Source organism: Crinia signifera, chromosome 8, assembly GCF_055691185.1.
Source record: "Crinia signifera chromosome 8, ASM5569118v1, whole genome shotgun sequence".
NCBI classification, from domain to species: Eukaryota; Metazoa; Chordata; class Amphibia; order Anura; family Myobatrachidae; genus Crinia; species Crinia signifera.
This window is the reverse complement of record NC_139224.1, coordinates 28,478,571-28,502,138: the sequence shown is the minus strand read 5'-3', so window position 1 is coordinate 28,502,138 and position 23,568 is coordinate 28,478,571. Positions and strand designations below refer to the sequence as shown.

General features: G+C 44.6%; 1 long non-coding RNA gene across 2 annotated transcripts; it reads right to left on the bottom strand.

The window, feature by feature from the left end:
- Positions 1 to 1,668: 1,668 nt before the first annotated feature.
- LOC146026963 (uncharacterized) lies at positions 1,669 to 15,039 on the bottom strand. Of its 2 annotated transcripts, none has more exons than XR_014454600.1 (3): positions 14,773 to 15,039; positions 5,130 to 5,314; positions 1,669 to 1,985 (listed from the first exon to the last, which is right to left on the bottom strand). It is a non-coding gene; the product is annotated as an uncharacterized LOC146026963 (long non-coding RNA). The 2 variants fall into 2 exon arrangements; XR_014454599.1 differs by lacking the exon at positions 14,773 to 15,039 and adding an exon at positions 8,790 to 8,925.
- Between the last annotated feature and the right edge of the window lie 8,529 nt (positions 15,040 to 23,568).

Below are 23,568 nucleotides of genomic sequence, written 5' to 3'. Positions count from 1 at the left end.
AAGTCATTTACAAGGGACCCTTCATTCAGCTCAGTGCCCCCTTCCACTTAGTGTTTACTCTCCCACCACCTGTGCAGTAAAGGAGTAATTAGCAGAAGTTACTGTTCCAGGTCCTACATGTTGAATGGAAGATAGAGCACCCCCTGCCACCCGTAGGACATTAAAGCTGCTTCTGATAGCACCCGCCACCCCTAGTAGGGGAGCCTGTATTGTGCTCGGACACGAGCTGTGAAGGCACCAGTGAAGTTTTCAAGTTTTAGGCCCTCATTGGCCCTGCACTGTAATTATCACAAAAATGCATTCTAGTTTGCAGGAGGATGCCAAAAACCCTACCACTGGCCCTGTCTCTGCCTAATGGGGGGAGGGGAGGCATGGAATTAGGTGTCATAGCGAAATGAGTTCCCCCACCTCTGCATGACCACTTTAAGCCCTGCGTAGCTACCATAGGTGCAGGGAGTGCAGCTGCTATGGGGCCCACAGCTGAGAAGGGCCACCTTCCCTGTCACAGTTACATGTATTATATACAGGGTATAGCTACCATAGGTGCAGGGAGTGCAGCTGGTATGGGGCCCACAGCTGAGAAGGGCCACCTTCCATGTCACAGTTACATGTATTATATACAGGGTATAGCTACCATAGGCGCAGGGAGTGCAGCTGCTATGGGGCCCACCTTCTCTGTCACAGTTACTTTTGTTATATACATTCTTACATAGAAGCCATTACAAACTTTTGCTTTTGAGCGTACAAATACCAATTATGCCCCTGGCAGGCCCAGTTTTGCCATCCGAACATGGCGTCCTGTATGAGCAGTTCTGCTTCTTTAGGCACAGCTGCTGCCACAGGGCCGGATTATAAAGGGGGCACAAGGGGTAAGTGCCCCTGGGCCCCCCTCTAGCTAGGGGCCCCCTGTGGTTGGCATGACACTTTGCACCAGAGGGCAGAGGCTGAGACGTTTGGGCTGAGCTCTGATTGGTGGAGCTCATTACATGCTTCTCAGGCCCATGGATAGCAGCAGCAGCAGCAGCCTAGTCATGGGAGGGTTTTTAATCAGAGGCAGCACTGGGACTGTGAGGTCTCCTACAGAGTAAGGTGCAAAGGGACAAACACAGGCTTTTCATATGGTATGTATGTATATGTATGTATGTATGTATGTGTGTGTGTGTATGTGTGTGTATGTGTGTGTGTGTGTGTATATATATATATATATCCCCTGAAGTTACCCATTGACCAAGTTTATACTGCCTTTACTCTGTGTTTTGACAGTGTAATATTCCCCCATGCAGTTTGCGACCAGTAATGACAAGCGCAAGGGGGCCCCCCTGTCTAAAGTGCCCCGGGCCCCCCGAAGGCTTAATCTGGCACTGTGCTGCCAGCGACATTCCAGCAGCACGCCAGCAATAGGCACGCATCTGGCTAATCAACCTTGTTACCTCCTACAAACGCCCACTGAAACTCTCCCTGTGTCCAATTTCATTCTACATCTTCAAGCAGTAACCATTGCCGCACTTGCACAATGCAACTCCGACCTAAAACATCAGCCATTTGCATGCGATATCACCACTGTATCCAGTACTGAACCAGGCCTCTAAAGTCTTACATGCATGACATATGGACATATTTAGTTCAAGCCTTACAAACAGTTAATTTTATTTGAATTCTTAGCCACTGTCTACATCCGCCCTTGTTCTCTTTTTATTCCAGTAAAACATTTCTTATTCACAGTTCAAGCTCTGACATCATTGTTATATGTTAAACATTTCATATATTAAAGGGTTAATAAAGAAATTGCCCCAGTGTATACACAATGCATATACCAGGGCTGGAGACTTTAAACAATAGGGATCCTGAAACTAAATTAAGCAGCACAACTATTAAATGGCTTCTAAAATTGTAACACCAGCGCCGGCTAATGAGAGGACGGCTGTGTGGAAGCGGCATTGTTGTCTGTCTGCTCTCACAAGGAAGGTGTCTCTTGGTAACTACATCTGTAGAAGGAAGAAGAACCTAGTTAATTAATCCAGCTCAAGAGCGTCATACATCAGAATGTGGTAGAAAAATAAATAGTGTACAGATATTTACATTAGTAATAGGACGTACATTTGGAAAGCATTGTGTGATTCTATTACTGTAAAAGGCTGCTCAAACAGAAACACATGTTTCGTTGATATATAGAGGAATATTTTACATAGGAACGAATTAAAGCTTCATCATTCATTGTGTCAGGGGTCATAAATCAATTTATATAATAAAATAAGTACATTTGCCCACAGAGACCAAATAAAATTAGAGTTATTCTTGGCCACATTTGAGATTAATTTATTTCTGGATGAAGGATTTTGGCATGCCACCCACAGACACAATTGTGGCAGTGTTGTCCCAAATGTTTGCATCTGAAATGTTTCGGGACACTTGCCATGTGCACAAGTGAGGCTTCCTGGCTTGGACTGGCCCTCTGGGGAACAGGAAAAACCCCCGGTGTGCCCCACTTCCTGGGGACCTCCTCCTCCTCTAGAGATCAGGTTCCAGACTGTGTATTTTCTACAGGGCTCTGCTGTTATACATTATCCTGCATGCACTAGCGGTATTTACTATATATATTTATCAAAGGGCTCAGACCAAGCACTATCTATTGGTTATCCAAGCCTCTGTGGTGACTGGCCAAAACCCCTCTGGAGACTGACCACCCCTGAACATGGGCCCCTAGCATTTCCCCGGTGGGCCCTTCATGACACTGGAGGCCTCTATGGGTCAGAAGCACTATGTAAAATGTACAGGGATGAAGCAGAGTCTATTGTAGGGTGGGGGCAGGCAGGACTTATGCCCCCCCCCCCCCCATAAAGGATGCAAAACCAAATATGACACCATAGCATACTTGCCTACTCTCCTCAAATGGAACTCAAGCTCATGTAAATTTGGGGTGTGGTACAGGGGTCCGACAGTCGGGATCCCAACAGTCATTAGCTCGACGTCGGGATCCCGACTGGCCGGACCCAGACAGCATGGTGAGCGCAACTAAGCCCCTTGCGGGTTCGCTGCGCTTGCCACGCTGCAGGCATGGTGGCTCGCTACGCTTGCCACCTATTCTATTCTCCCTCTATGGGGGTTGAGGACCCCAACAAGGGAAAATAGCCGATGGCCGTCGGAAACCCGGCTGTCTGTGTTTTGACAGTCGGGATCCCGACGTCGGGTAAATGCCTGTCGGGATCCCGACTGTCGGGATCCCGTCCGGCACCCGTAAATTTGCTGCCCTCCCAATCACCCTGAAAGGTGGGCAAGTCCCCTGCTTTCCTCTGTACCCCACACATACCCTCGGCAGCCCTGAGGACAAGTGGGTTTAATTGTGTCATCATAGCCCCACCCCTGCATACAATGACAGTGTGTACAGGGGCGTAGCCACTATGATGTGATCATACAACCACGCCCTCTGGCCCATCTGTCTCTTTGTTGGCCAGGCTCCCTATACACAGACCAGATTGTCTCCTTCGGAGGAAAGTTGGTTTTGATGTACCAAGGAGTGCCTCAAAAAGTATCTGAATTCTCTTCATTATCTGCCTAGAAGGAGAGAGCAGAGATGTATGTCACAGATGGCCATTGACCATCGATTATTCAAAATAATCAATGGTCTGTGAACAATGTTGAATACTTTTCCCATTGTTGGGAGAGAACCAGTTTCCCACGAATGATGGTACACAAGCAACACATGCATTTTATTTCTTCATGGTGCCGGAGCTCTGCTTTCAGACCGCATAACTGGCTTTGACCCTGTATTTGAAAACGTTTTCAAAAACGGGTCTGCCAGGTAAAACCCCTTTCACACCGCACCTCTTAAACGGTATATTACCGTTTAAGTGCTGATTTTTTGACACTGGCAGACCCGTTTTTGGAAACTTTCCAAATACAGGGTCAAAGCCAGTACAGCCTTCAGCGCCGCCTCCCTCCCCCCCTCCCCTCCGTGCAGCCCCCCCCCCCCGTCCCCCCCTCCCCTCTGTGCAGCCGGTACCTGAGTTCGGTTGCAGATCCCGGCACTGCAGTATGGTCGGAAGCACTTATGAAAAAAAGTGTCTTTCAGAAAATGGCTGCCACATAGGAAAACCTGTTTTAAAAAACTGTCTTTCGTATGGGGGTAGCCATTTTCCGAAAGTAATTTTTCTTATAAGAAAAGTGACTTTTGGAAAATGGCTGCCTCCATACGAAAGACAGTTTTTTTAAAAGGGTTTTCCTATGGGGCAGCCATTTTCTGAAAGACACTTTTTTTTACGAGTGCTTCCGACCATACTGCACTGCCGGGATCCACAACGGAGGTACCGGCTGCACGGGGGGTGGGTCGACACGCGCGGGGGGGGGGGGGGTCGACACGCGCGGGGGGGTCGACACGCGCACGGGGGGTCGACACAGTGCTGTGAATATTTAATGAGCGCTCATTAAATATTCACTGCGCTGAATTTAGGACCCAGCTCATTGGCTGGGTCCTAAATACCGTTTCAGACCCGATTTTGATCCCAAAATACCGGGTCTGAAACGGGTAGGACCCTGCATTTTAACCGGTTTGAAAAAACTGTATTTTCAAACCGGTTAATTGGATCTGCACCTTTCAGACCGCACAGATTACCGTTTTAAAAAGGTAAAAAAACGGCAATATACCGTTTCCAAAGTGCGGTCTGAAAGGGGCATTATTGTACTACATATAATTATGTTTTACAGTTTTGTTTTATTACAAATTTTGGAAAATATCATATAGTGTTAGGCACCCAACACTCGCACTCTCTCAGACCCTTGGGATGTATAAATAGATGAAATTTAAACATTATAACAGAAGGATTAAAGAGACCTTTTAATAATTCCTTGCAAAATGAAGTCTTGAACTAGGATTACGGATTTCCCTTTTTGCATACAGGCTATCTGTCCAGACCATCTTCCATTTCACAGATAAGATAATGGTCCCTGACATTCACAACCTTGGATGTTCATTCCTAGCGGCCAATCAGGAGCCGACTTTCTTGGCTTCTGATTGGCCGCTAGGCGGCCAATAGAAATCATTCTGAGGAGAGGCGCCGAGTATGAAACATCTCTGCATCTCTCCTCGGTGCGATGCGGACAGTGCGGGGACCGGCGACAGCTGTGAAGATTACCTGGATTACGGCGGACCAAGACAAGACATCGTCAGCACAGGACCAGGTGAGTAGGATTTCCTTCCACAGCTCCAACATGGATTTCTTCGGACCCGGACACCGACATGGACCTGGATTACGACACGGACCGGCGACATGGACCTGGAGGACGACACAGGACACTGGACACCAGGACAGAGGGCTACCTACGGGATCAAGAAAGGTAAGTATCTGTATGTGTGTAATGTATGTATTAAACTTTTATTTTCATTGTGTCAGTGTGTGTTTATTGTACTATTTTTTTTAACTGTGGAACTACAAGAACCAGCGGGCCCTTTAATGCCCCGCAGGCTGGGACTTGTGGTTCTCCAAGTCCCAGCTTGCGGGGGAGGCTTGCTGGGACTCATAGTTCCACAGTTTTAAACAATAGTTTTTTCATCTATTTTTTTTTACACCACTATCAGCCCGGTGACCACAGCCCAGGGTCACCGGGGACAGCACCAGGCTTCAGCCTGGTCAGGTAAGTCCTGGAGGGGGGGGACCCCTTTATTGGGGGGGTCCCCACTCCCCCAGGGCCCCTGGCCAGGCTGACTGGTCGGTAGGGTTAATGTTTTGGCCGCGGGACCTTATATAATAAGTGTCCCCCGGCTGTGACATTACCCTGCTGGCTGGTTGTGCCTGGGGCTGGTTCTTAAAATACGGGGGACCCCTACTCATTTTGTCCCCCGTATTTTGGGAACCAGCCCGGACCTGGAGCCTGGGGCTGGTTGTTAAAAATTGGGGAACCCCTATTTGTCGGGTTCCCTGATTTTTAATTACCGGCCCCGGCTCTTTCAGCCTGGTGCCGGTTACAGCTGTGGGGGGGACCCCACGCAGTTTATTTATTTATTTATTATTTTTTTCTATTTTTTTTACACTAAAGCCTGCACGGATCTGACTGATCCGTGCAGGCTAAAGCAAATACGACAGGGAAAGCAAGGTGTATTTTCCTGTCGTATTTGCGTGCCTGTTTCACGCCAATTAGCAGCCGTATTATCAGTACGGCTGCTTAGTAAATCAGGAACCACCATTCTTTTGAATGGTGATTTCTGTCGTATTCTATCGATGGTGTAGACATTCGTATTTGTGAATACAAATACGAATGTTCCATCTTTAGGAATACGAATTGTTGTATTTTCGGGATTGTAAATCCCGAAAATACAAATGTGTAAAAAATAGGTGTATTTCTGCCCAGTGGCGTAACTATAAATTTTGCTCCCCCAAGCCAAAAAAGTTGTGCCCCCCCCCCCCCCCCCCCACTATATATATATATATATATATATATATATATATATATATACATACATACATACATACATACATACACACAGGGATCCAGAAAAAATGACAGTGGGGGCACTACAATAAATAAATGGGAGGGGGGAGGGGCAGTTTCGTGCAGGTTCCTAGAAAAGTGTGTATGGTCTAATAAAACGGGTTGTGGACTCCAAGGAAATACTGTTCCCAGGAGCCACAAATTCATTTTCATCATTCCGGGTGCATGGGATACAGTTCTAGCTGGGGACAGATGGGTATATGCTGGGCAGAGAGAGGGAGACAGATGTGGGGAGAGGGGAGATAGATGCTGAGGAGTGCGCATGAGGCAGATGCTGGGTAGAGAGAGGGTGGTACAGATGTCGGGCAGGAAGAGGGGGACAGGTGATGGGCAGGGAGGTGGTACAGATGCTGGACAGAGAGAGGGGGAGAGATGCTGGGGATGGAGGGGGACAGACATTGCACAGAGAGAGGAAGACAGGTGCTGGGAAGAGGGAGGGGGATGAATGGTGGGCAGAGAGAGGGGGTGGTTTGCAGGGAGAGGGGGAACGGATGGTGGGCAGAGAGAGGAGATGGATGGTGGGCAGACAGAGGCCGGATGGTGGACAGGGAGAAGGGGTACGGATGGTTGGCAGGGAGAGGAGGGGGGCAGATGCTGGGCAGGCATAGGGGGGAGAGAGAGGATATCCAGTGAGTCGGCGGGCAGATACTGGGCAGGTAGAGTGGGGACAGATATTGGGCAGGGAGTGGGGGTAGGCACTGGGATGGAACTCAGGACTGGGGGGCGGGCATAGACGGACTACCTCATTCATACATACATACATACATACATAGATACACTGCCTCCCTGATATAAACAGATACATACAGTACATACATACACTGCATCCCTCATACATACATACATACATACATACATACATACAACCATCCATACACTACCTACCTCATGCATGCATACATACACTGACTTCCTTATGCATACATACATACATACATACACTGCCTCCCTCAGACATACATACATACATACACTGACTTCCTAATGCATACATGCATACACTGCCTACCTCATTCATACATACATACATACACTGCCTCCCTGATACATACAGCACATCCATACACTGCCTACCTCATACATACATACATACATACATTGCCTCCCTCATACATACATACATACATACATACACTGACTTCCTAATGCATACATACACTGCCTACCTCATACATACATACATACACTGCCTCGCTGATACATACAGCACATCCATACACTGCCTCCCTCATACATACATACATACATACATACATACATACATACATACACTGACTTCCTAATGCATACATACACTGCCTACCTCATACATACATACATACATACATACATACACTGCCTCCCTGATACATACAGCACATCCATACACTGCCTACCTCATACATACATACATACATACATACATACATACATTGCCTCCCTCATACATACATACATACATACATACATACATACACTGACTTCCTAATGCATACATACACTGCCTACCTCATACATACATACATACATACATACATACACTGCCTCGCTGATACATACAGCACATCCATACACTGCCTACCTCATACATACATACATACATACATACATACATACACTGCCTCCCTCATACATACATACATAAATACATACATACACTGACTTCCTAATGCATACATACATACACTGCCTACCTCATACATACATACATTCATACATACACTGCCTCCCTGATACATACAGCACATCCATACACTGCCTACCTCATACATACATACATACATACATACATACATACATACACTGACTTCCTTATGCATACATACATAAATACATACACTGCCTCCCTCATACATACATACATACATACATACATACAACCATCCATACACTACCTACCTCATGCATGCATACATACATACATACATACACTGACTTCCAAATGCATACATACATACACTGCCTCCCTCATACATACATACATACATACATACATACATACATACAACCATCCATACACTACCTACCTCATACATACATACATACATACATACACTGACTTCCTTATGCATACATACATACATACATACATACATACATACACACACTGCCTCCCTCATACATACATACATACATACATACATACATACATACATACACACACTGCCTCCCTCATACATACATACATACATACATACATACATATATACATACATACATATATATATATATATACATATACTGCACCCTCATGCATACATACATCCATATGTCCCCAAAATGACATCCATACATGTATCCCAAGATATTAATAATATTGTACATACCACTGGCGCTGGGTGGAGGGTCTGCCAGCAGCAGCACTAGGGAGTCCAGCAGCAGGTGTTTGCAGGGGCCAGCTTAATTGTCACTGGCAGAGAAGAGGCAGCAGCTCCGGCCCCAGGAACCCATGCTTGTTCTCAGTCAGGCTCAGCAGTGACTGGAGGGAGGAGGCGGGGCTCAGAACTGCAGCAGCGTGGAAAGTGAAAGTAAAGTGACTTCCTCTGCTGCTGCTGCCCTTGTAAGCCCCAGCTCCTGAGTCCCGTCCAGCAGCAGCTGCTGCTTTCATTACAGCCGGCGCTGCTGCCTGTCATCCCTCCCTGCACACTAGTTAGTAAGCCGGGCGCCCACCGCAGTTGGCTCCCCCAAGCAGCTGCGGGGGCTGCCTTTATTGTAGCTACGCCCCTGTTTCTGCCTACGAATACACCTATTTTTTACAAATCCATTTTGGTAAATTTCCCCCATCTTCTGAACCAACTGACCCATTTACATGAGTATCATATTGAAGAACTTTCAAGTGGCCTTCAAATGATTTTGTTCCCATGAAACTGGGCCATTTGGTTCCAGAGAAATATGCCCTCAAAGAATATGAATAGCCATGAAATTACATTTCAGAAATAAAAAAAATCTTTTTACCCACAATATCTCTGGAACCAAATAACCCATATGAACCAGCCTGGTATCAGATTGAAGGCCCAGCCATTTGTTTTCGAATGGATTCTGAATGATTTCAGAATTAGCGGGTCCCATGTTATCCTATGGGGAAAACGTTCCAGATTTGCCCGGCGGTATCTCCGGTTCCCGGGGGGCTATCGACGCAAGGCTGGGCTCGTTGGAAAGCCCCAGTCCTCATCTACAAAATGCCTATTTGGAGAGTGGGCGTGGAGCTGTAGCTCCATCAGGCCCATTGTTAATCTGGCTCTGCTCTAAGTACATACTTTGGTTTTCTCCCAAAATCCCCAAAATACATTGTAGGTTAATTGGCTCCTTACAAAAAGGAATTCTAGTGTGTAAAGCTGGGTACACAGTAGCCGATGTGTATCTAGGCCGACAAGGGACTTGTAAGAGCTTTTTCCTCTAACTAACTGTATGTATCACAATTATAGTATCTCTTTTAAGAAAACTTGAGCAATCTTTTGCAGCCTCTGGGAGAGGATTGTCTGTGTTTTTTCTTCTCTGAAACTAGGGAGATCCTCGGAGACTGATGCCCAAGAACTTCTCTAGAGTCATAAATCTGCCCGTCCCTCAGTGTTGGTTGGAAGTTGTTATATTACATCGGGCACAATGTCTGCATTGAAGGCAAATAACCTTTTAAGAGTCCAGAGGGGAGGTCTGATCTGGCTAAATGTATTTCTTTTTTAACTCCACTGAGGCCCTCATAAACTATTGGCTGCCTGCGTAGTCAGCTGAGTAGCGTCAGGAACAGGAAACATCCCAGGGAGGTATAGAATAGTTTTCTTTAAGAAACTTTCCTGTGGGACAATTCAATTCTCCTTGATATTCCATGGAGGGCATCCAAAAAGGTCATGAAGGCACAATAACTCTTTACTCTTTTTACTTATTCTCTTTATTTAAGCAAGGTATTTTATCAATCAAAACACATCACTACCCAATATCAATACCGCCTGCCTACTTTGTCATATACAATGGTTTTAACCAAAGTCAAAGATCAGCAGAAAGTACAACGCGCTACAGGGCATGTTGGACCTATAGGAAATGTTAGTAAATACATTAGGCAGATGACAGCAGCTATCACTCACACATCATAACATAAGGGAACCATTAACAGAAGAAAAAAAAGTTAAGCAATAGGCGTACAGCAACTACTATTATTTTGGGGAATTAACATTCCAAAACATCATACTGTACTAGGAGAGATACTGGAAGGAAGATGCAGGTGGCCAATGTGGGACCAGGAGTGGGGTGAATCTTTTCCTTATGGTGGGGTGGGGTTATAATGACATCATTAGCTGAGACTGCGATCTGGTCTGAATTAGGCCTGTAGTTCTAAGCTCTACAGACAAATAGTTAATCACACCCAGGGCCAGCATCACCACTAGGCAGCTTTAGGCTTCTGCCTGGGGCGCCGGCCACTGAGGCGGCAGGAGGGAGCAGGATGGATGGAGGTGACTGGTCACCCCCCTGTGGAGCCACTCGGCCGCTGCTGCATCCCCCCCCCCCACTGGAGTGACATGGCGGGAGGGAGCAGGATAGAGGTGAGCAACTCCCCCCTGCAACTTTCCCCGACCCCGTGGAGCCTCTCGGCCGCCGCATCTCCTCCCTTCCTGAAGTGATGCGGCGGGAGGGTGCGGAATGGAGGTGATCAACCCCCCCTCCCTGTGGAGCCACTTGCCCGCCGGTGCCGCATCTCCTCCCCCCGACCCCCCGTGGAGTGGTGACCGCATCCCCCCCCATACCCTACAAGTGTGCGGGCAAGGGGGGCGGCGAGCCAGGCCATTTGCATATGGGAATGCCCAGCATTTCATAGGCGTTCCAATGAGAACACTAGGCATTCTCATGCAAATGACCCGATGATGTGGGTGCACCAATGACATCACCGGATGTCAGCTGCCCGCCCACTTCCTCCTGCATATGTAAGTGACTTCAGAGTCGCTTTTATATGCGTGCACCTTCGCCATCATTCGATGGTCACTGACCATCAAATGATGTGGGTGGATCGCTCTAGGCTATTAATGGATGTTACTGTGTAACTTCATTCACAGGCCCTGTGAGCAAATCACACTTACAAATAGGTGGCAGCCAGGCCACCAATCGCAAGGCGAAGTCTGGTGGACTCGCAAGGCCGTGAATTTGCAGCCTTGCGAATCAACCAGATACAGATTTGGAGAACTGATTTATGTTGCTGATCAGCTGTCTGCATGGAACCACCAGTGTGTATATTTGGCTGAATGCAGAATTGCACACATCTTGTTTAGTCCCACCCCTAGGTCTATGATTGTGATGGGTCCTTTCAAAAAAAATGATGGTTATTGTCAGTAAAAATGTGCAACTACCCTGTAAAGGATGCAAAAGATATGTCTCGAACAGTTTACACAAGGGGTGGGCAATAAGCGACCCTCCAGCTTTTGATGAATTACACATCCCAGCATGCCTTGCCTTAGTTTTTATATTTGGCCATGCTAAAAATGATGCAAGGCATGCTGGGATGTGTAGTTCATCAATAGCTTGAGGGCCACTTATTGCCCACCCCTGGTTTACCCCCTACTGAACTTATATGTAAGAATAACAAGGTTATCCAAGTTAAACTCGGACGATTATTGGCGGTGGTTCTCAAACTGCTGCTGCTAAACAGGGGATGGGGGTAGGGGAGGAGGGGGGAGTAGTCAATTACCACAAATACAACAAGAAAAAATAGCACACACTAATTGATGGAGTCACCATACATAATAACTGTGCCTTAAGTGTTCTGTAAATAATTATAGATTATTATTATAAATAGTTATCACCATTGGTGGTAGAGATCGGGGGGAAATGACCCAATTGATCCAAGATGGCAATATCCTCACTATTAGCACAGTGGACGGAATATTGAGGTAGACAGTATCACCGCTGAAGGCAGGAATCTGGCTAACTGTCCCAATGGATCCAAATTGGGTTGTGTCCTCACTAGCAGCACGCTGAGCCTGATGGTATGGGGCACAGTTGGTTATACAGTAGCAATGTCCTTACTGTTGGGACGGTGAATGGAGTGTTGTCCCAACTGATCCAAGGTAAGTATCGTCCTCACTAGGAACACGATTAAGGATCCAGTAGATGGTAATAATTGGTCACAGTTGGTAGGTAGGCATCTGGGAACTTGAGAGGTTGATGTAGGTGAATCCAATGGTGAGTTCTCAAAGCGCTTTCACTCAGTGGCGTAACTATCGTCCCGCAGCCCCCGCGGTGGCGGGGAGGCGCTGAGGGTATGTGGGCGCCGGGGGGGCTGCGGGACGATAGTTACTCACTGGTTGCCTTCTGCCGCCGGTGGTTTTATTTGCACCGGGTCCCAGCTCTCCCGAGTCCCGGCAGCCGCAGCGCTTCTAATACAAAAAGGTGACACTTGGAAAATGGCTGCCCCCATACCGCAGACAGTTTTTCGTCTGCAGTATGGGGGCAGCCATTTTCCAAGTGTCACTTTTTTCATTAGGAGCAGTAAACGGGAGAGCCGCCCGGGACCCGGCGCAGACGGATGCGGCCACGCCGGCCAGAGGTAACACACACAAACACATACACACAAACACGTCACACATACATGTGATACCCTCACAGGTAAGTATCCTTTGCTTTACGGGTAAGTATTTTGTCTTCTTCACAGGTATTTTGTTATTAACAGACTTTAACAGTTCACCACAATAAGTTACACCAATACAACAATATAACGGTTTTATTTTACTGGAACTCAGCTTCCCTTGAGTATGAGGAAATTCAAGGTTAATCCGGCACCAATGTAACAATATATAGATATAAGCAATAAAATCACTTTCCTTCTAACAGTGGTAAAGTATATTAACATCAATATCAATTCCTTAACTAATGCTACTATTTTGCAACAGGGCAAAACGGTTGCTGCCTATGCACTTACAATGTATCAATAGCAATTACAATGTTAAACATTTCCACAACACTTTTCCTACTCTATGAGGCCTCTAATTACTCAATTAGGTTAATTATTGCGCAATAATTATTTAGGACTATAATAGTCTTGGGTTAACCCTTTTTGCGACTGCAGTCACCTTTTGTATAAGCGCTTATTTTAGATTAACTGTCCCTTCTTTTACAGGATTTTTAGGTCCCACGTTGAGGTGTCTATTTCCCTAAGTATTTGTAATCCACTATGGAAACTCTGTAGTCACTGTATAAAGTATTTAAAACAGAAACATTGTATCCCTTCAATCGGCTCTTTCTGTAGTAACACTGCTGCTGAAATTGGTACCTTTTCTCACTAGTAAATAAGCTGGCAGGATAGCCTCCACAGAATTGTCTGGCTACACTTCTCTGGTACCACTGTTAACCATAGAGTTGGTGTCTTTATTTCAGTGTGAACAGTCCATTAGAACAAATGAAGAACATTAACTTTTATTGTATATTTCGGTACTTATGTAGTATCTGGGCTGCCGATTTTTTGATTGTATGCCTTAAGTTAAGGCATACAATCAGATGCGATGCGATGCGATATCGCATCGCATCGCATACGATGCGATGCGATGCGATGACCCGATTTTTCCATAGGATTCAACGTTAAAATGGACTGAGTCCATTTTAACATGGAATTCAATGGGAAAAAGGGGTCCTTTTCATACCCCTACTATCCAAGTGGGCATGGAGTTGGATATAAACCTGTGGCGAGCGTAGCGAGCCACCGAGCCCGAAGCGTGGCGAGCGAAGCGAGCCCCGCGAGGGGACGGTATTCTGCGTCCCCTCGCGGGGCTCGCTACGCTCGCCACGCTTCGGGCTCGGTGGCTCGCTACGCTCGCCACAGGTTTATATCCAACTCCATGCCCACTTGGATAGTAGGGGTATGAAAAGGACCCCTTTTTCCCATTGAATTCCATGTTAAAATGGACTCAGTCCATTTTAACATTGAATCCTATGGAAAAATCGGGTCCATCGCATCGCATCGCATCGCATCGCATGCGATATGGTCGGGTGCGATGCGATGCGATGGACCCGATTTCAAAATCGGCAGCCCAGTTACTACATAAGTACCTATATTTCTCTAGCAATGTCCTCACAACAATATCTGTTGTAATCTCCTCTGTAAACACTGTAATTCTCCTTCAGTGTCCCCAACTGTCAATATCTTTACAATATGTTCACTGTGCAAGACTTATCCTGGAAACCTCCAGTGAAAATAAGTGGAGATGTTATATACTATTAAAGAAGTTCCTTTTGGTGTATCTGAGCATCCTATCTGACTGTCACTCTACGCTGGCTGGGCCTGTTACAGTCCCTTTGGTCATATATGGAGTCCTAGGGGTTGTGTGCACTCACCACTCCTCTCTTCTCATATTATAGGCCTCTGCCTATTCTCCACCTTACTGCCTGCCTTCAGGGGAAGCTGCTGCTGTGTCTCCCTCCACAGGTTCTGCTACACAGCGTCTTTCGGCCGCACTTCAGCTTTCCTCAGCCCCTCTCTATAGCACACCAACTGTACTTTCTACTCAGCAGCTCTATTTATAGTCTCTGCTCTGGGGTTTCCTGATGAGCAGGGGCTCTGCCAACTGTTAGAGTATATTTTCCTTTCTGGAATGTTCCTCACAGTTCTCCCCTTTAAAGCAGGGTATCTGGTATAGTCCACCCTAATGGGCTAGGAGGACAAGTCCATTGTCAGTTCAGGAAAGGGGTAAACAGTGTTCAGTCCAGAATATTCTATTAATAAGGGGTATTAACACATTAATACTTTTCCTAAATAATTAATTAACTACTAATATTACTTTTGATATCTGCTACATTTACTGTATCACAACCATATAACATTTTAGTTTATGTATAAACATTAGCCCTTATTGGGGTGTTACATTACTTCCCCGCTGGAACGTTGTGTGTCCTCACACAACAGACAACATCCAATAAAGAACAGTCTAATATTTGTGGACACACACACATGCACTCAAAAAAAAAAACACTTTTTACAATTAATATTGACAAAAGCAGTACTTATTCTGACATTTATGTTCAATCTAATGCCTATACTGTATAAATGGGGCACTTCTGTTTCTCATTCCATATTTTCTCAAAATCTGGTGCATAATTAATGCTGTTTCACTGGAACTTATCTCAATATATTTACTATTTGGAAGTTTGTACTCTGATGGAACAGAAGTTAAGGGCTCTTTAACTGAAATATATGGTTCTTCACATAAAATAGATTCAGACTTTAGCATAAAAGAACCAAGGCAATTAAGTTCATGGGAACCCAACCTCTCTGCTGTGGTTGAGTGGGCAACTCTTTCAATGTCTTCCTTATATTCAACAATTTTTAAATCTGGCTGGTTGTAGTGAACTTTACCGGCATGTGTGTCATCCATTCTAGGTTTAATCTGGTATTCTGACTCTGGAAGAGATTGTGGTTTGTTAGTATCCTGTAGGTTCTGCTGCACCACTTCACTCTGTTGCTCTACATTTTGTTCAACTGTCCTCCCAACTGATTTTCTCTGCACTGGGACATTGGCATATGGACTGCGACCTGCTGCATATTTGCTGCCTTGCACTGAAACACCATTAGGACCAGTTACATTAGTAGCTTTGGTGCCCTTCTCTCCAATCACCACATTGAACTCCACCAACTCTCCTTCTTCCAAACTGCAGAAGAAGTTCCTGGGGTTGTTCTTCTTAATGGCAGTATAGTGCACAAATACATCTTCCTTGGTGTCAATACGGTTTATAAAGCCATAACCCCGTTGGACATTAAACCATAATACTCGACCCAAAATGTTCCTTGTGCTGGCTGGCAGAACACTGCCTGCATTAGGTACACCAACATTTTTAGCCTGGTTTTGCAATACTGTTTCTGGACCTATATCTTGTCTGTCATCCACAGGTTGATCAATTCTTGCTGTGCTTCCTGAGCACTGATCCTTTGCCTCAGGGTTTGAGTTTAAATTCTCATGTTGCCTGCAGTTGAACTGAACATGTTCCTTTTGTCTACGGCATTGACATACTGGCAATCCATGTGCGTCAAACTGGTAGGTCCGTTTTATTCTCGAATTCCTGGCTCTCTTTTCGATATAACCTTTCTGTTGTTCTTGAGTAAGCAATTGCTCTTTCATTGGGTTTTCCACCTCCCTGCACAGTTCTGTAAAACCCTGGATAGATTCTTCAATCTTGCTTTTTAATACTTCACTTTGGTCAGGGCAGGAGGATAACTGAGCATGATGTATGACTGCCTCTTTGGGTGCCATGGGTTTTTTTCTTTCATTATAGCTGATTTTAGAGGGACTTCCGGCCTCAGAATTTTCCACTGATAAGGAGGAGGTAGTTTCAGAAGATGTATTCAGTCCCAGAATTTTGATAACAGTCTCCTTAAATTCAGGGAAAGGGCAAGTTGGATTCTGTGATCTCACCATGCATAATGTAGTACGCACTGCATCCCCGAGAGCTCCTTCTATAAATTGACTGGTCAATGTTTCATCCTCTTGTTGTTTTTCACGGGGGTCAAAGTTCTGTAGTTCTTTGAGTGATTCCTGCAAACTGAGAGCAAATTCTCTTAAGGATTCATGGGGCTGTTGCTTTCTTCCATAGAAGTTAATTTTAAGTTTAGATAAAGTTTGCAAATCAAAATGAGTGGACAATTTTTTAAATATGTCTTCTACGTTCTTCTTCTGTTCAGTAGACCAAGAGTTTACTTCCCGAAGGGCTAGGCCTCTTAACTGTCCGATCAATATTTCCACCTTCTGTGGCTCATTAAGGGAACCTATGCAAAATAGTGACAGCAGTTTTGACTTGAAGTCCTTAAATATACTGTTACCTGGAGTACATGCTTTCCCAGAATAAGTTGGCAGCCATGGGGCTCCAGGGTAGTAAGGCATTGTGATTGGTGATGCCATTGTTCTTTGTCTGGGTGACATGGGTAACAATCTCCGGCTCAAATTTAACACAGGAGTCTGGATATCCAACATCTTGTTCGTATCCTGTTCGCGGACGCCAAATGTGATACCCTCACAGGTAAGTATCCTTTGCTTTACGGGTAAGTATTTTGTCTTCTTCACAGGTATTTTGTTATTAACAGACTTTAACAGTTCACCACAATAAGTTACACCAATACAACAATATAACGGTTTTATTTTACTGGAACTCAGCTTCCTTTGAGTATGAGGAAATTCAAGGTTAATCCGGCACCAATGTAACAATATATAGATATAAGCAATAAAATCACTTTCCTTCTAACAGTGGTAAAGTATATTAACATCAATATCAATTCCTTAACTAATGCTACTATTTTGCAACAGGGCAAAACGGTTGCTGCCTATGCACTTACAATGTATCAATAGCAATTACAATGTTAAACATTTCCACAACACTTTTCCTACTCTATGAGGCCTCTAATTACTCAATTAGGTTAATTATTGCGCAATAATTATTTAGGACTATAATAGTCTTGGGTTAACCCTTTTTGCGACTGCAGTCACCTTTTGTATAAGCGCTTATTTTAGATTAACTGTCCCTTCTTTTACAGGATTTTTAGGTCCCACGTTGAGGTGTCTATTTCCCTAAGTATTTGTAATCCACTATGGAAACTCTGTAGTCACTGTATAAAGTATTTAAAACAGAAACATTGTATCCCTTCAATCGGCTCTTTCTGTAGTAACACTGCTGCTGAAATTGGTACCTTTTCTCACTAGTAAATAAGCTGGCAGGATAGCCTCCACAGAATTGTCTGGCTACACTTCTCTGGTACCACTGTTAACCATAGAGTTGGTGTCTTTATTTCAGTGTGAACAGTCCATTAGAACAAATGAAGAACATTAACTTTTATTGTATATTTCTCTAGCAATGTCCTCACAACAATATCTGTTGTAATCTCCTCTGTAAACACTGTAATTCTCCTTCAGTGTCCCCAACTGTCAATATCTTTACAATATGTTCACTGTGCAAGACTTATCCTGGAAACCTCCAGTGAAAATAAGTGGAGATGTTATATACTATTAAAGAAGTTCCTTTTGGTGTATCTGAGCATCCTATCTGACTGTCACTCTACGCTGGCTGGGCCTGTTACAGTCCCTTTGGTCATATATGGAGTCCTAGGGGTTGTGTGCACTCACCACTCCTCTCTTCTCATATTATAGGCCTCTGCCTATTCTCCACCTTACTGCCTGCCTTCAGGGGAAGCTGCTGCTGTGTCTCCCTCCACAGGTTCTGCTACACAGCGTCTTTCTGCCGCACTTCAGCTTTCCTCAGCCCCTCTCTATAGCACACCAACTGTACTTTCTACTCAGCAGCTCTATTTATAGTCTCTGCTCTGGGGTTTCCTGATGAGCAGGGGCTCTGCCAACTGTTAGAGTATATTTTCCTTTCTGGAATGTTCCTCACAGTTCTCCCCTTTAAAGCAGGGTATCTGGTATAGTCCACCCTAATGGGCTAGGAGGACAAGTCCATTGTCAGTTCAGGAAAGGGGTAAACAGTGTTCAGTCCAGAATATTCTATTAATAAGGGGTATTAACACATTAATACTTTTCCTAAATAATTAATTAACTACTAATATTACTTTTGATATCTGCTACATTTACTGTATCACAACCATATAACATTTTAGTTTATGTATAAACATTAGCCCTTATTGGGGTGTTACATACATACAAACACACACACAAACACAACCCCCCCGCCGTACCCCGGCTCCCCTCTGCTCCGTTTTTTCTTACCGGGGGGGCGCCTCCTGCATTGTCGGCAGGGGGGCGTAGAAAATCTAGTTACGCCGCTGCTTTCACTGCTGGTTGGCCGACCAGTTGGGGGTACGTGAAAATAATATTGGTAATGGCTGAAGAAGAAGGTTCCCGATGGCAGAAGTCTCCCTTTGCCATAGAGACAAACCATGTTACGTCTCTTCCGGTTAATTCTGCAGCATCATCGTCTCCTCATGCTTTGGCTTGACCAGTAATCCACTGAGAGCTGACCACGCTGCCCTCAGACATCAGCATTCATCTGCCCCGTGCTGACACGTTTGGAGGAAGCAGCGGCATTAATCCTGCAGGCGTTAGTGGGAACCCCGGAGACAGGACACAGCCAGCGATCAGACACAGAGGGACCCGATTCCTGACCGCACACTACTCCTCCGCTACTCCTTAATATAAGGACATGCATACCGCTCACTTCCACTCCACTCGTATGTACTTTGGATATTTAAAATTGAGAGGAGGGGGGTACTCATAAATGAAAAGCCTAATCAAGGGGTACGGGAGAGAAAAAAGGTTGGGAACCGCTGACTCGCAAGGCAAAACCCTGTCTTATACGTGAATGCCCCTTTTAAAAAACATTGAAGTTCTGCCAGGATCCCGCACTGCCACAAAACCCGACCGTCATTATATCCTGCCGTAATTATTAAGAACCTATAAATTATATTTGTGCCCCAACTCTCCATGAAAATGTGTTACGTACAACTTATTGAAACTCACCCAAAACTAAACTTTTTCTGGGGAGTCACTGATTGAATATTCTCATTGTGATCACTGTGGGAGGAGTGGGGATATAAAGGAACATAAACAGCCTACCGGGATGGGGGGAACTTAATTACTTTGGAATAAAAAAGGCAGTTCGGATCCCTGGGAAATTAACTGTACAAGATGTCTGAATAAACACATTAGAGTCTTCAAAAGGAGCAGAAACATTACAACAAATCTGAGAAAATCCTGTTTCTTTTTCTAAGCGAGCATTTCCAAGTCATTTAATCCTCTGCATGAGAGAACAGTAGTTGTTGAAAAGTGGTTCATATGTTTTTCAACCCTCTCCAAGCACCACAAACATATTAAAAGTCTTTTCTTAAAACTCAGATGACGATCAGAGCTGCCTGCTGGGGAACACATAGGCAAAAGCTAAGATTTATAATGACGGTCTCGCTTTTTCAATGGCCGTCACCGAAGACTTGCTTTAATTGTATAATCCTTCAAACTGAAGTAACCAGGTCACCCATTAACGCAGGGAAAAATGTACAAAGCATCAGACCTTATCATCTGAAAATAAAAATACACAAGGAGACTTCTGAAGTCTTTACTGCTTCTGTGCAGCCCCCAAAAAAGAAGGTAAATCTATAAAAGCCCAACTTTGCAGCATCGTAAATGCAGGCACCATGGGTGATTCATTTCTGGGAAGGATAACACAGAACAAGCATTATCTGCACTCATTCAGCACAGCATACAGGGCCGGATGTATCAAGCTTAAAAAAGCAATAAAATGGAGAGTGAGAAACAGCCAGCCAATCAGCTCCTTACTGCCATGTTAAAGGCTGGGTATGAAAAATGACAGGTAGGAGCTGATTGGCCAGTTGTTTATCACCCTCCACTTTATAACTTTTTGAAGCTTTATTATACATCTAGAACTCTGAAGTGGGTTGATACTGTGGAATAGATGGGAAACAATTCACTCATTCGAAAAATGATCGGATCTGAATATAACAGATTTGATATTGGAAACCAGTCTTTTTTAAGCTTAAACGTGCAAAAAAAATAGTGTGGTTGGTGTAGTGGTCAACATTACTGCCTTACAGCACTGATGTCCCATCAAAGTCCTAACTGCATGGATTTTGTATGTGTATGCTTATAAACAGTGTCAGTGGCTTCCTCAGGTGAGCATACCAGGCCCTGTGTGGAAGGCGTTGACAATGAACAGTTTAGAATAGTGATGGCAATTGGAATGATTTTCATCAAATGCTGCCATCAATGGAAAACATTGCAAGAACCATATATGGTATACAACTATGCTACAACTTACCATCAATGTTTTACGCATGTGCAGAAGATATGCACAGCTCCTGTGGCTAGCCTTGCTGCAGATGCTCCGTCAGACTCAGAAGGAATCTGCTTGCCAGATCCCTTATCTCTCTGCACTTATGACTTCATAGATCCGTAGCTGCTCTGCTCCGACCACTTCCTTTCTCTATGGAGAAGGCTAATTGAAAATATAGTTTGACACTCATCAGAGAGTGGCGGCTCTTCCTCGCAGGTTGTGCATCAGTATAAGGGCATTACTCTAACTGGGACCATGGAGAGCATTCACGAATCCTAAAAAAAAAGTCCCAAGGCTAGCATTGATGGCGGGAACCATTTAAATCTCTGCCATCGTTGATACAATTAGTTACCATTGGCAAAAGTCCATCATTGGTTTATAGTTATGGCCAATGGACCATACTAGTCTGGAAATGTCCCTGATTGCACCTTACCTCCGTTATGTACCTGTTATATATTTGTAAAAATAATCAGGGTTATACAGTATATTGTATATTTAAATGGGATTATGAGTGCCGTTTGCCTGCATTTGGTTTAAAGTCAAAATGATCCCTATAGCTACATGTATTTTCATATAAAGTTTCTCGTGCCCACTTATATGGAACCGCATGTTAGTAAAAAGTAATAAATGAACAAGCCCTGGAATGTATCTGTGTGTCCTCTTCCCTGCTTCCACTTTTGTGCAGTGAGACTACCTGTGCTATGGACTGTGCCACTCCTCTGGAAGCTACTCCTGTAGCTAACGACTGGTTGAATAATTATTTTATTGGTGTTACCAGTAACCTTTTAAGATCTTTTAGATTGCTTGGATGTATCCCATCTGGCCCCTTCACTTTCATTATTCAGAATTCTGTTAGGTCTAGTCTGTAAATGTCCTTGTATCTCAATAATTTTTATGAATGTTCTACAACTTCCCCTGTCTTTCCGTAGCGATTACTGAGCAAAAATAATTATTTAGATGGTCTGCTATCGCCTCGTCTCCCTTGACTCTCTGTCTTAGGTCTCATTATTCCTAGTTCTCATAGCACATAAACCAATTACAGAATTAAAAAATGCTGAACTGCAACGAAAAACTAAAGCTATGGTGATAAATGACTGTGTCAGATATTATTATGAAATATGGTATACCTCAGTGCTAATTGCCTCTCTCGTGTAAATATTTTGAAATATGGCTTTCTCTGACTACACTGCCAGCTCCTGTGACTGGGGAAGCATAGGCTTTGTAAGCTGACATCACCTCATTAGCTTTCACATCACCGACGGCGCACGCATCTAAATCACCTGGTGTGGCGGGTTATCTATTGTACCTATTTATTTATTTAATTATAGCCCCATGAATGGATAAGCATTCATTTACTAATGCAAGTTGCGGGAGACTCTCACTTCTTCAGCCCCCCTCCAGCACCCACAGAAGAGTGGCTGGGTTTCCCGCATCTCACCACATCCTAGTTTAGCAATCAGGATGAGGAGATTATACATGGTGGAATTGAGACATCGCGTACAGAGGGGGTGAAGCTTAATGACCCAAATTCACCTCATTTAGCCCCACCCAATTCCAGCAGACCTTAAGATCGTAGTATTTTGGGCAAAGTCAGGGCAAAGTGACTGCCAGCCCAGCCCTGCCATTCTAACAGCCAAATAGCGTCTCCTCTCTGGCCTTCTCCACAAGATCCCATGAAGGATGCATAGTTAACATGTAGCAATCTAGTATTCTGCCCCAAATAGAACACACACACACGCATATCAGTCTTGGCAGGAAGACCTGCTGCCATTGGCTATATTGGCTAATGTCACAACTGGGCGGGCACTGGGCGGTCATTCACCGGTGGTCCCTGTAGCAAGTCTATGTACAAACAGTCTGAGGTGCAGATATATCTATAGATGTATAACACCACAACACTACACCTCCCTCCTAACCAATGGCACATCTGTAAAGCGCCTTTGAATCCATGGGGCCCACACAGTACACCAGAGACTGCAAACCACCCTTCCGCCCATGTCCCAAATATATATACATTTTTAGCCTGGGGTACCCATGACCATGTACATGTACAATGGGCCTTATTCTAGTTCACTCTTTCTGTCAATATCCTTCTTAGATGGACAAAACCATGTGCACTGCAGGGGGGCAGATGTAACATGTGCAGAGAAATTAAATTTGGGTGAGTTATTTTGTTTCTGTGCAGGGTAAATACTGGCTGCTTTATTTTTACACTGCAATATAGATCTCACTTTGAAGTGAAACCCCACCCAAATCGAATTCTCTCTGCACAAGTAACATCTGCCCCCCTGCAGTGCACATGGTTTTGTCCATCTAAGAAGGATTTTGTCAGAAAGAGTGAACGAGAAT